Here is a 14,191-nt window from a genome sequence, read left to right on the forward strand (position 1 = left end):
TTTTTGAAAATGAGGCTGGAGCAACAGTTACGGTGAATGAATTGCGCTATCGAGAGATGATCAATGATTTTTTATGGCCGAAATTGGATGGTATTGATCTGGACAACGTTCACTTTCAACAAGACGGCGCTACGTGCCACACAAGCAACGAAACCATTGATCTTTTACGATTGAATATAAAAATAACACCTCTTATTGGAAAACCCTGTATAAATACTAGTTGGCTTGTACCCGTCGTTGTTCGATTCTTCTATACTTTGTATAGATATAATATTCGTGTTGTACCGAACAGCAGATGGATGTAGATGAAATGAATATTTGTATATATATAATATTCGTGTTGTACCGAACAGCAGATGGATGTAGATGAAATGAATATTTGTATAGATATAATATTCGTGTTGTACCGAACAGCAGATGGATGTAGATGAAATGAATATTTGTATAGATATAATATTCGTGTTGTACCGAACAGCAGATGGATGTAGATGAAATGAATATTTGTATAGATATAATATTCGTGTTGTACCGAACAGCAGATGGATGTAGATGAAATGAATATTTGTATAGATATAATATTCGTGTTGTACCGAACAGCAGATGGATGTAGATGAAATGAATATTTGTATAGATATAATATTCGTGTTGTACCGAACAGCAGATGGATGTAGATGAAATGAATATTTATCTGTTATCACACATTTTAAGATGCCGAATCCTTTATGAGGCTTATCACCGGACACGTATCATGTGTCAAATAGGATTTAACCGCAGTAAATAAAATTCTGTTATTTTTCTTGGTTCCTTAATGCTCTCAAGCATTCTGCTTAGATAAAATAATAATTGCTGCACATTAATACGTGTAAAAACAGATTAATTTTTAGATAAATACACAATCAGTCAGTTGTTCGACGACTTTCGTGAAGTTGTGTTTCATTGCAAATCCTTTTCCCCAAGGTACCCCCGAAAGGAAACCAGCATTTTACAGGCAATGTCACTGGCGTAAGTGTCCAGTATACATGTATTATATTATATAAACCTTCCGAAAGAAATTCTCTAAACGATAGTGAAAACCCTATCAAAATCGGTTGGGTAGTTTAGAAGAATCAAGCGCACAAACAGACAGAGGGATAGCGACTTTATTTTATACTATTTAGAGGGTGACCGGATAAATCATCAAAATGATAATTCATCACATCTTTAAAAAGTTATATAAAGTCATGGAAAGTGATGAAACAAAAACTTTATTAACCGGGTTAAGTAGGTTAGGTTAGGTTAAAAAAAATTTTTTTCATAATTTTTAATGACTTTATATCACTTTTTAAAGGTGTGTTGAATAGTCACTGTGTTGAGTTAGCATGGAACCATTTAGAGATATATAGAAGAGATAGAGAATTGAATATGGAGATAATTTCCCGTTTATTTTTCTTTAAATGTTATAAAATTACAATAAATTCCCGTTGGTCTGCTGGCAGAGGCTAGATAGCAGTATGTCAACGTGTTCCACTTGAGCGATGGCTACCCAAATTTTAAAAGAATATGGGATAAACGATGAAATCTTGGTAGATTTGTTGGCATTAAACCGCAGTTTGCTATTCATGTACTTCCGCAAATGCAGAACGTATGATATTAATTAACAATTCGGTTTCACAGAGGGAAAAAGTACCCAAGATGCCATTGCAAAAATTTCATCTAGTATTCAGAGTACCCTGGACAAATCAAATAAATGTATAGGAATTTTTATTGACTTAAAGAAAGCATTTGACAGCATTTCCCATGAAAAACTTATATTAAAATTAAAAGAAAATGGCATTGACCACTTAGCCCTTAAATGGATAGAAAGCTACTTAACAGAGAGACCTCAAATTGTAAAATTAAACCAAACTTTTAGTACACCACTAACAAGTACATTTGGCATTCCTCAAGGCACGGTCCTCGGACCATTACTATTTTTAATGTATGTAAATGACATTTTCCAACAGAAAATCAAAGGTGAATTAATCTCTTATGCTGATGATACTGTTTTATTAATAAAGGGTCAAACATGGGAACTAGTTAACAAACTTGCAAATGAATGTATTAATATCTTAAAATCATGGTTTGATAATAACCTACTCACACTTAATGCTAAAAAAACAACATATGTATTATTTTCACTACAAAAAATACCTAAACACAAAGTAAATATCATAATCCATGATGAAAATTGTGACAATGTCAACTGTAAACTACTTAATCCTATGTGTACTGTAATCAACTCTTCTTCTGAAATCAAATATCTTGGTGTGATCATCGATGAAAATCTGAAATGGAAAAGCCATATTAGGGAGTTAGTAAAGAGAATAAGGAAATGTATATATATATTTGTTAGGTTAAGAAATATTTTAAATGTTAAAATACTAAAAAATGTATATTATGCTCTTGTCCACTCCCTGCTTATTTACGGAATCATAGGTTGGGGAGGATCTTATAAAAACAACCTAAACTCAGTAAAAGTCTCGCAAAAAATAATTATAAAAGTAATACTTAAAAAAAACTCTACTTTCCCAACAAAATTGCTTTTTAAATTGTTTCCAGTACCAAATATTGATGATATATTTAAGCAAACTTCCATTATAAAAATGTGTAAAGAAAAAAATAACACAGAATATCAAGAATTTTACAAACTCATGAGAAATGGAAATCAATTTATTACGCCAATCTTTAAAACAACTCAAATGCAAAACCATTATATTTACCAAGCCATAAAAAACTACAATAATCTCCCTTCCGAATTGCGCTGTATTATGAACCAACAAGAACAAATAAATAAAATCAAACTTTTTTCCAAAAAAACTTATATTAAACAAAAATAAAAATATATATATATAAATAAATATAAATAAATATATATAAATATATATAAAAATATATAATATATATTATTATATTATTATTATTATATCTCATTATGAATTATGAATCTAAGTAAGAATCGTGGCTCCCTTATCAGGCACAAGAGCTCCTCTTTTCTGATAAGGTATACATGACCAATATTATGAACCTTAATATTATATCTTGCAAAATATGTATGTATTAATGTAACCCATATCATGTATATTAAAATAATAAAAAAAAAATAAAAAAATAAAAAAAAATTAAATCGAATTGCCGAATGGAAAACCGAACACCCGGAAATCTCCATTGCTCGAGTGATTTTTTTGATTAATTTGGTATCGGTACATAACTTGTAGTTCTGTGAACAGTGAACCTCACGTTCAAACGTTTCCAATTTTCTCTTATTTAATAAATTAAAAACAAAATTTCCTATAAAATCATAAGATTTGTAAGTGGGTACTTTAAATACCTACCTATCTACTTAATTGTAAGCCATACATTTTAAGCAGAGATGTGCAAAATGCGTACCCAAAACCATTTGAAATGCAAAATGGAAATGGGTCAAAACTTTTCCATTTGAAAATGCAAAATGCAAAATTCCTATTTTCAAAATGCATTGAAAATGCAAAATGGTTTCTTAGGTCAAACAATCAAAATAATTATAGAATTTTTAAACAATTTTGTCATTTAATAATGGACATCAATGTAGAACAAACATATTACATGATGGTAAATCCAAAAACACCACGACTACGGATTATGAAACCACAAAAAAATTGCGCAGGACTAATGTTGCCAACGTAAAAACATAGAAACTGCTATCTAACATTTAATATTACAGCGTCATGGCCCCATGTTCAGTATTTTTTGTAATGGTATCACTCAATTGCCAGGGCTCCTACCAGGGAGCAACTTGACAAATGTAAATTATCTCTCATAGCGAGGTTGAGGACCGACAGATATTTGGGGCTTATGAAAAAAAGATGAGTTGAGATAATAGGAAGAATGTTGCAAAAAAGCATTTTAAATGGAAAATGCATTGAGAAAAGCATTTAAAATGCAAAATGGTTTTTAGAAAAGCATTTAAAAATTTTGCATTTCCATTTGAAATGCAGCAGATCTCTGATTTTACGCAACATTTTTAAAAATTTAAAATAAGTAATAAAGAAACAATTTGTTCAAGGAAATGTCACTATTTCAATGAAAATTATTTTTTCAAACTTTTTTCAGGCAGGTAACATAATCAAAGTTAGCAACCTAGTTAAGGTAAGGATTGCTTGAATAATATTGTGGATGCATCAGATTTCGGACACAACGGAACACATTAACGAACTCCAAAAATGTATAACTTACCGGATTCCGCGAATTCTGGACCTGGAGTCCAGAAACTTACAGATTTATCATATATTTTATGTATATATAAAAGAAAATAGTTACCCAGTATTCAGTTCAGTTTCTTGCAAAGCATTTATTTTTAGTATTAGATACTACTCGCACTTTGACACAGCACAGGTGTTCGATGTTATTGAAGACAAACACACATGTAGAACGTTTCATCAAAGGCAGCTCGTGACTAACGCCAGCAGTGCATTTTTTAAAAGCACCTTGTATGTAATATAGGTGTAGCAAATGGTACGGTAATTCATTCACTCTACTAAGTTACATGTGTAAAATAGTTCAATATATAATAAAGTTCCGTCAGCGTCAATCTCGCAAAAATGCGCACGAGTGCCAATGTGTGAATGTTGTAGTGCTAACATTGTAAATTGGTATTCCTAAATGAATGCATTCCGGATGCATTGGATTACGCGTGATAAAAGTTTTGCAAAATTCACTTTACGCATGCGTCGATGGTGCACGGGATGGGTCGTTGGAGCGCTAAAAGACCCTCCATAACCAAAGACGACATTGGCCTTGAGATAAATTATTTTCCTAAGATTCTTCTGTGTGGAGTTAATGTAAAAAAAACGCATCTACACATGATACAAACGCTCAACCAAATTGAGTTGTGTACAGCGTGTCCTATTCATATCGGTTTCTGTTCGGCTGCATGATATCGCGAGCAATATAATAATCTCAGTTTTCATTATTTTAAATTCGCATTGTTATTTATAATAACCACCAGAGTACCTTTATTAGTAAATATATTACCTCTGCATTAACAGGCTACATTTTTACACCCGTGGAACGTATTAATTTCAAAGAATTCACATTAATATTTCTTCTACTAAATTTTCTTCATCAATGATTACGGAATATTTATTTTTTATCGAAACATAGTTTTATAAAATCAACTCATACATTACTTGCATGTCTGGATGTATGAACCATAGGTGGTCTGTTTTTCTTTATATCGTATTTATTGCGTGATGCGTTTACTGCGTGCGGTTTCTTGAAAATGTAGTTTTTTATTGATTTATACATAAAAGTGAAACAAGAAATCATTAAATATACATTGTACACACTGTACATTGGAGAGTGTCGGTAATATATATATTAAATAATAATAGTAAATGTAGATGTAATGAGGAATTGCGTGGAAGATGTAAAGTTAATTTTTCTTATTCTGAACATTGTAATGAAAATGTGTAATGAATGTGTAATTAAGAATTAATTACACTAAGAATGTGTAATTTTGACATTTTCATCAATAATCTAAAATCGCACATTCCGAAACGGTTCCAACTGGCTACAACGTCATTGTGACATAGAAAACGCCTGCTAAGACGGTTGTCACCAACGTCACGTATAAAAATGAACATGTCATTTCGGCAGCAAATCGACCACCATGGTACGGTCATTTGCCTCGTTTGGGGTATTCAGAAAAAAAAATCTTGTAACACGTAATAGTAAAATAATAGACTAGGTTAGGAAGAGTTCATTATTTTCTACTTTGTATTTCAGTAATCCTCAATTTAAAATATCCACAGAACAATATTTATTATCGTGGTTCATCGGGTGAGATGTGTTCAGGCACCTGTCCACCACCTGGGTGGAGTGCCAGATCGGGAGAGGCTTGTTTGGGGAGACCCTTTGACCTCTACAACTGGTATCTCCACCCATCGCCTTGCGCCGCAGCGGGAGGGATATATCTATCACTCCCGGACGCATTAATCCCTAGATTCCTACCTAACCCTCATACTCTTTTCCTTCCAATAACTTCCTCTTCTTAAAAAAACCCTCCATATACCATCCTCAATGATGATATAGGCCCATAGTTAATGTAAAGAAATAATAAGAAAAAAAAAACTTCTCGTGATTCCAATAGGTTTTCTGAACATTGTCATTTCTAAAGGTCCGGAGTAAAACGCGTTGAAAGTTTTTTTAAATACTAGGACCCTCTCATATAACTTGTACGTAATTATGGTTCAAACTTTTGCGTTTAGTTTCGTCTTTGTGACACCTTCTGAAGTAATATTTACACAGCAGATAAAGAAGTGATTAGAGATACCAAACACAATCAAGGGCAAATATGTAATGTCTTATACTCGTAAAATATAAAAATTCTGCCTGATATTCTCAAAAAACTCCGGTGTTTTATTGTCTTGAGGGACATAAACATATATCCACTAGTCCGCTGTTTTTTTATGGGAATACCGCACAAGAGTTCCAAATGCTCCCAACCGTCTGAAGCCAGTGAAACATTGACATCTCCAATTCGGGTATATTGTGAGGCTGAAGATAGTGGGGAGGGGAAGAAGATGGGAAGAGGAAGGTGTGGGAGTACCTGGAAATTCAGATATATACATTTTTATTGTTACGATTAACCTGACAATATTTGAAAATCATTTAAAAAATATTTGAAGATGGAGGACTTAGCCAGCCAAGAAAATTGAACACAATTGAACGGTCAATATGGTCACCAAACACGGCTAAAGCCATTTCAAGCAACTTTTCAATTCTGAATGGTGGTCTTACTCCAGGGCGATACTGAGAGATACTCTCAGTATCGTCCGTATCTCAGTATCAATATCCACTCGTATCCGAACGTGCCGCAAGTATACTACAAAAACTAGTTTTTTTGAGTTACGCTTGGTTTCGATAATGACATAATCATATTTATTAGTGACACGAGGATCTATCTTGTACATGCAGCCGTTTGAGACATACAGGTGGGCATATCAGTTGGGCATATCAGTTGGGCCTACAGGTGGCATATGAGCATTTCAATCTTTATTTGCGTTTATCTCAAACTATGTTTTTGTAGGCCCCTGTGATCCTAAACCCCCGATTGTAAATTTATAAATTGTGAAATAACACAAATGAACTAAACAAAATTTGATTTTATTGGAAACTTTAGAAATTATTTGTGAGCATAATGATAATTCCTAATAAAATATGTATTATATAAAAAACCCGTGTTTATTCTAATTTTCTTCACAACCAGCCGCTGCCACCCACCAGTGGTTATGGTGGTAGATAGCCCTTGGTGTCACATCGAAAGTAAGAGAGTTTGTTGCGGGTGAGCGTGGGTGGGAGAGGGTGACGAAACTATGCTTCGTTATGCTTTGATTATTTCAGAATGGGCCCTGACTGTGTCAGTGAGTCTGGAAGGTTCCAGAAAGTTTACAAAGGTTCTCGAATGCTCTTGAAGGTTTTGGAAGGAGAAAGTTCAAGATGGTTCGTTAGTGCTGAATTTCACACTAGATGGAGTCGAGACTATTATATCTACATTTACTGTATGAAAGGCTTTGTTAGTGCCGAATTTCACGCTAGATGGAGTCGGGACATATTATATCTACATTTACTGTAGGAAAGGCTTTGTTAGTGTTGAATTTCCCACTAGATGGAGTCGAGATATATTATATGTTCATTTATTGTGGGAATGGTTTTGTTAGTGCTGATTTTCCCACTAGATGGAGTCGAGACGTATTACATCTACTTTTATTGGTGTAATGTTTTGACTTGTCAAATATTATTATTTTTTAATGCTAAACTAATGTTTATGAGACAAGGTTTTTATGCATAGCTTAAGGGATTTATTCACATGAAACACATTCCCGTCAGCGGCAATTATTCTTTCTTGAGATATTTTTTCTATTAGTATGGGTATTTCAGGTGAATAATTATTGATTATAATAAGGTAATTTTTATTAATGTTCAATTTTTGTCGTTCAATAAAAGTCGTTCAACTAAAATCGCTCGGTCTGAACGGGGCATTTATCTTTATATACATAAATGGATGTTTTTTTTTGTTTTTCCCCCATAGACTAAAAAACCGATATCGCTGAAAATTTCAAAATTCGTTCTTATTAGTGTCAGGAGTGTTTAAAAAGTTTTTAGAACTTCAAAGCATTATTCCGAACCATTCACAACCTCGAGCATCGCCGCGCACAAGTCAGCTAGTTGATTATAAAACGCAAGCGAAAACAATAAATAAATAAAATAAATTGAGTACTTTTGTTATCTACAGATTTGTGTTCGGATTAACGCCTTGATTTGAGTATTATATATTATATTTTTTTATCGTAAGTCCTTCAAATTGGAATGTAATTTATTGATTATTATTAAAAATAATATCGAAATTGCTTTGTTGTGATAACTATATGAAATATTAATTTCATTGATATTAAGAAATTGCAGATTATTGTGATTGTGTCCACAAATGTAATCATTGTTATAATAATGACAGGTGACACCAGTCCATCTTATCAACGCTGGGCTAATGCCTGCCATACACAACAAGTATACTTGCGCAAGTGTTCTGTTCAAATATTCTTGACAAGTACCTACACTTGAAGGTGTATGGCCGACCTTACGTTAAGTTTGTTTGTGCGAGTATTGTTTTGAAGAAATAATAACACTGGTCGACATTTATTTTTTTAAGTTCTGTCCCTTAAGCATAGCTAATTTTTTTATATGTATTTAGTATCCATAAACACGAAATTAAACAAAAAAAAATTTTAATAGGTCAGGTTTTTTTTATTATTTAACAAAGTTTTTTTACATCATTCTTCCATAGTATGACGGGTACTTACTTAACAAAATTTCAAAACTAATTCAATTTTTTTTTTTTTGCTCCTGGTTTGCGCTTGTGAGTATCTGGAGAGTCTCTCTGCAGGGTCCAGCAATAGTCTGCTACCATAGATGGACTCCACTTTCCTTGGTATCACTTTTCCATATCCGCAATGTCCTGGTGAAATCGTTCACCGTGCTCGTCACTGACATCTCCCATATTTTCGGGGAAAAAATTCAAATGAGAGTGAAGGAAGTGTATTTTTAGTGACATGTTACATCCCATATTTTTATAGACTATGAGCATTTCAGACACAATGCTGATATAGTCTTCACTTTTATGACTTCCAATAAAGTTCTCGACAACATTCTTGAAGGCTGACCAAGCGGCTAGCTCGACTGGTCTCAACACTGTTATAAAATTCAGATCAGTCAAGACCTACCTTATTTGTGGTCCCACAAATATTCCTTCTTTAATTTTTGCGTCGCTGACCTTAGGAAACTTTTGCTTTAAGTAAATCATGCCATTTCCATCCTTAAAGAAGCCTTTTGAAAAAATTTCATCAAACCCAATTTAACGTGTAAGGGTGTAAGTAAGATATCTTAAGATTTTACTAAGGGAGCATGTTGAACATTTTTCGTGCCAGGTTTAAGGTGCTTTCTAGTAGACCAGTCCTTCTTGGCATAAGTGTTTTTCCTGTCTCTGCTGTCCCACTTACACAGAAAACAACAATACTTTGTGTATCCCGCTTGCAGTCCTAGTAGGGGCCCTATTATTTTTAGATCACCACATATTTTCCATTCGTATTTTACAAATTCATTTTTTGTCAACAGCAGCTTCATGTTGTCATAGTTTTCTTTCATGTTTGCAGCATGACCAAATGGAATGGATGGTCAAAAATCAAAAAATCAATGATAACTCACGAATAAAAATGAATTAATACACATTTTGGTAAAACTTAAAACCCATAAAAACCTGACGTGATAGAAAAAAACTAATCACATATGGCGTGAAATATCAGGCATATCAGCGTGAAATTTCCTGTCAGATTTGGCTACTTTCGTTAAAGAGACAAAAATGTGTTGACCAGTGTAATAATTACCTCAGAAAAGTTTTATTTTAAATTATTTTTGATTCAAGTAATAATTCCCCGAGATCCTGTTATAAATTATGTATTTCTAATTTCACGCCCGGCTGGGCTTTTACATGTTATTTTTTATTTATTTATTACAAAGAACATCTAAATAAGTACAACAAAATCAAAACAGATAAAAAAAAATCAAAAAGAAAATAGAAGACAAAATAAAAAAAACAACCTCTAAAACAAAAACAAAGTCAAAAACGAAATAAAATCTAAACTACACACTCCACCATGCAAGATGGAAAAATATAACACTGGGAAAATTACAATACATTGGTAAGATAAGTTGGTAAGATAAACAGAGCTACGTAGTTTGTATAGTTAATTTATATTAAATTTGATGTTCTTCTTTCTGAAATAAATTGGGTAATGACTTGTTTATATTTGATGAATGATGTGTTGAATATATCAACAACATCTTTATAGTCATTACCCAAATTTTGTATACGGCGAACGGGGGTATAGAATTGTGATTCTATTTGTTACTATTATAAACAATAGTATTCTACTATAGTTTTAGATCGTTTTTTAAATCAGTAATTCTTAGTGCGATAATCATTTTCAGTTCGTGAAAATACCCCATTGTGGAAATTTACTAAAGTGAAACCATTTTTTAATTCCACGGAACTTAAAAACTTATTTTATAATAATAATCATGTCCTTATTGTGTAGCAAACGCTCGCGGAAGAAGTAAAAAGGTGGAGAAACGTAAATAGATAAATAACTTTTTAACATACATTTTTCGAAAATGTTTTACGAAAATATAGAGTTTTAATATTTACTTCTCATTGTTTTTTAACTGACACAAAGTGTCCATACTTTCTTGCATATTTACTAAATATTATGTAAAAGAAGAATAAACCTAGAAGTTTTAAATCTGTATAAGCACAAAATGCATATAACAAAAAAAATCAGCATCCTCTGTTCATCTCATTAATAAAACTTGATATATATGTATATATTATTGCAGATAAAGCATCACAAATAATTAATACTAAGTAGAATTAAACATAATGGCGAATACATATGCGAGCCAAAGATATCTTCCTATATAAAGAAGAAAGCTCGGCTCGCAAATGTATACGCAGCATTATAAGTACTATGATCGATGCTCATCGACCAAACTACGAATACATTTCGGTGAATATGATTCTTTGACGCTAGCTTATCAATTTGAAAACAAGCTTAATAAGGGAGAGATGAGGCTCTCTTCCCTTGTGGGGCCTTCAGGGAACCAAGGGGGATTGGAGAGGAGAGATGAGGCTCTCTTCCCTTGTGGGGCCTTCAGGGAACCAAGGGGGATTGGAGAGGAGAGATGAGGCTCTCTTCCCTTGTGGGGCCTTCAGGGAACCAAGGGGGATTGGAGAGGAGAGATGAGGCTCTCTTCCCTTGTGGGGCCTTCAGGGAACCAAGGGGGATTGGAGAGGAAAGATGAGGCTCTCTTCCCTTGTGGGGCCTTCAGGGAACCAAGGGGGATTGGAGAGGAGAGATGAGGCTCTCTTCCCTTGTGTTGCCTTCAGGGAACCAAGGGGGATTGGAGAGGAGAGATTTTTTAAAGAAAGGAAGGAGAGGAAGTTCTGGGAAGGTAAAATGTAGAGGGTTGGGTAGGAATCTAGTGATCAGTGTATCGAGAAGTGACGGACATAATAATATACCTCGTCCATTGCGGCGCAAGACAATGGGTCAAGAGACCAGTTGGAGAGGTCAAAGGGTCTCCCCAAACCAGCCTCTCCCGATCTAGCACTCCACGCAGCTGTTGGGCAGGCACCTCCTGAACAAACCTCACCCAATGAACCCTGACACCCCTGTTTAATCACCAAACGTGGCGAACCACTTGAGGTGACTAGGGCAGAGGTGTTGGTTACACAATAAATACAGGGTTTTCCAATAAGAGGTGTCATTTTGATATTCAATCGTAAAAGATCAATGGTTTCGCTGCTTGTGTGGCACGTAGCGCCGTTTTGTTGAAATTAAACGTTGTCCAGATCAATACCATCCAATTCCAGCCACAAAAATCATTAATCATGTCTCGATAGCGCAATTCATTCACCGTAATTGTTGCTCCAGCCTCATTTTTAAGTAAGGTACAATGACTCCGCCGGACTATAAACCGCACCAAACAGTCACACGTTGAGGATAGAGAGGCTTTTCAACAATAACTCTTGGGTTTTCCGACCCCAGATGCGACAATTTTGCTTGTTGACGAAGCCACCGAGGTGGAAATGGGCCTCATCACTCAAGATGATTTGCATTTGATTCAGTCAAGTGAATTTTAAAAATTTCAATGCGTTGTTGAAGCGTGTATTGTTCCATTTTTATTAATGGCATAGTTTCTACTTGTCAAATATCAAAAAATGACAGCTTCAAAAGTAACATCTACCGAAATAGCGGGTTATTCAAAATAACACCTCTTACTGGAAAACCCTGTAGTTCCCGGGGTGGCGGTACCCAAGCCCGCCTCCTAAATTGTAGGTGTTTATCTATTTTTTGCTGATATTGTTATCCTTTGTTTTAATTATCTTTCATGATATTGTTATCAAAACGATCAAATAATATTAATTAACATATTTTACAATACGTACAATATTGGAAAAATGAAGTACGTTTCTGACGCGATTAAAGATACAACAAACATTAAGAGCATACACATAATTTAAATATAACTAACAACTAACTAATGAACATAACCGTTAACTAATAACCGCTCCCCACTGGGTTAGGCAGAGAGGATGAACCCCCAAACATTGGTTCATTTATTGTCTCATTCTCATATACACGTACTCAGTAATTATTTATCTATATGCCGCACTTTTAGGCACAGACTATGAAAATCGCACTTTGTTTCAACAATAACTTATTTTAAATGTGAACACTGCACAAGAGTCCCAACTGCTCCCAACCGTCTGGAGCCAGTGAAACTATGGCATCCACAATCATTGGGTATATTGTGAGGCTGAAGATATTGGGGAGGGGAAAGGAGATAGAGGAGTACCTGGCTATTCTGATTTGATCATCAAACACGGCTAAAGCTATTTCAAGCAGCGTTTCAAATCTGAATGAGGGTCTCACACCAGGGTGATACTGAGAGTATCTTCCTCTCTGGAACGTGTCGCAAGTATACTATATAAATAAATTGTGAAATAACACAAATTAATCAAATAAAATTTACTTGCGCACGCCGAGAGATTGCCAGTCGAAAGCCTTACCTTAGGCCGTCACATGAAACAACTATTTACATATAAAGAATAGGTTATCAGGTTTTTAGTTTGGGTTAATTGAGTAATTCATTCGTATTTAGATTAAAACGAAACACTTGCAAACTTGGATTTTGGTACTTTAATGCATCTTTTACCATCTCTCAAAATGTTATCAGTTGTTTGTTGTAGTAATTAAGTTGAAACGAAATGTAACTTACATAATCTGTTCCTACCTAAAGTTCGTAGGTTAGGTAAATATTTATTTTATAATCCATATTAAAATATTATAAAAAATAATTTTAAATAACATGTGTTGCTATTTGACGTTACGTACTGTCAAAAATTGGTAGTAAAACAAACTTCATTATTACCTTGTTTTTGTCGTAGACCACTGCAAAAACTCACAAATCCCCTTCTGTAATATCGTAATCAATTATTAACTAAAGTTTTGTTTTACTGTCGACAGTTTTTCGGTTCGATTTAGTAAATTAAACGCGTTTTCGCTCGTTTATCGACGCACATCCGTACCGCGCGAGTTTTGAATCATAACTAAAAACTGAATCTGACTAGAGAGACGAGCACTAGTAAATGAGTCAACTGAGAACTGACGCAACGGATCAGAAATGATTTGCTAGCATTTATTATTGTTATCGTGATGTGTGCTGATATCGAAGCAATGGCGATGGGCGGTATACAGTATATATGTATATGTTTAAACTGTAATACATGTACATGCTGCAGATGTAGAGAGAGAGCAGGAGCGCGAAACTGTTTAAGTGACAATAATTTAGTTAGTAACGCATTTACTGTCAATGATTTGTACTATCCTACTCTTGACAATAAATACGCACGGAGAAAAATGATCCTGTAAAAATTTGATAACATGCCAATTTTCTGAGAAAATATTAGTAATTCAGAATATATCAAGAACATGTGTTCTTTTCCTAATAGATATCATGAAGGAATGCGACAATATTTGTATGAACACGTGGTCCACCGTCCTCATAAAACATTCGCTCT

The 14,191-nt window shown here is 34.1% G+C and overlaps 1 protein-coding gene across 1 annotated transcript in view; it reads right to left on the reverse strand.

Moving 5' to 3' along the window:
• The window catches only part of LOC149414642 (1-acyl-sn-glycerol-3-phosphate acyltransferase alpha-like), a 55,824-nt gene extending 42,080 nt beyond the window's left edge, over positions 1-13,744 (reverse strand). Inside the window, exon 1 of the mRNA XM_089643426.1 lies at positions 13,543-13,744. The gene's annotated coding sequence lies outside the window, so the exon portion shown is untranslated. The remainder of the gene's footprint in view (positions 1-13,542) is intronic.
• Positions 13,745-14,191: the final 447 nt, after the last annotated feature.

Source organism: Hesperophylax consimilis, chromosome 19 (genome assembly GCF_061612785.1).
Source record: "Hesperophylax consimilis isolate HC1 chromosome 19, BYU_Hcon_1.0, whole genome shotgun sequence".
Taxonomy (NCBI): Eukaryota; Metazoa; Arthropoda; class Insecta; order Trichoptera; family Limnephilidae; genus Hesperophylax; species Hesperophylax consimilis.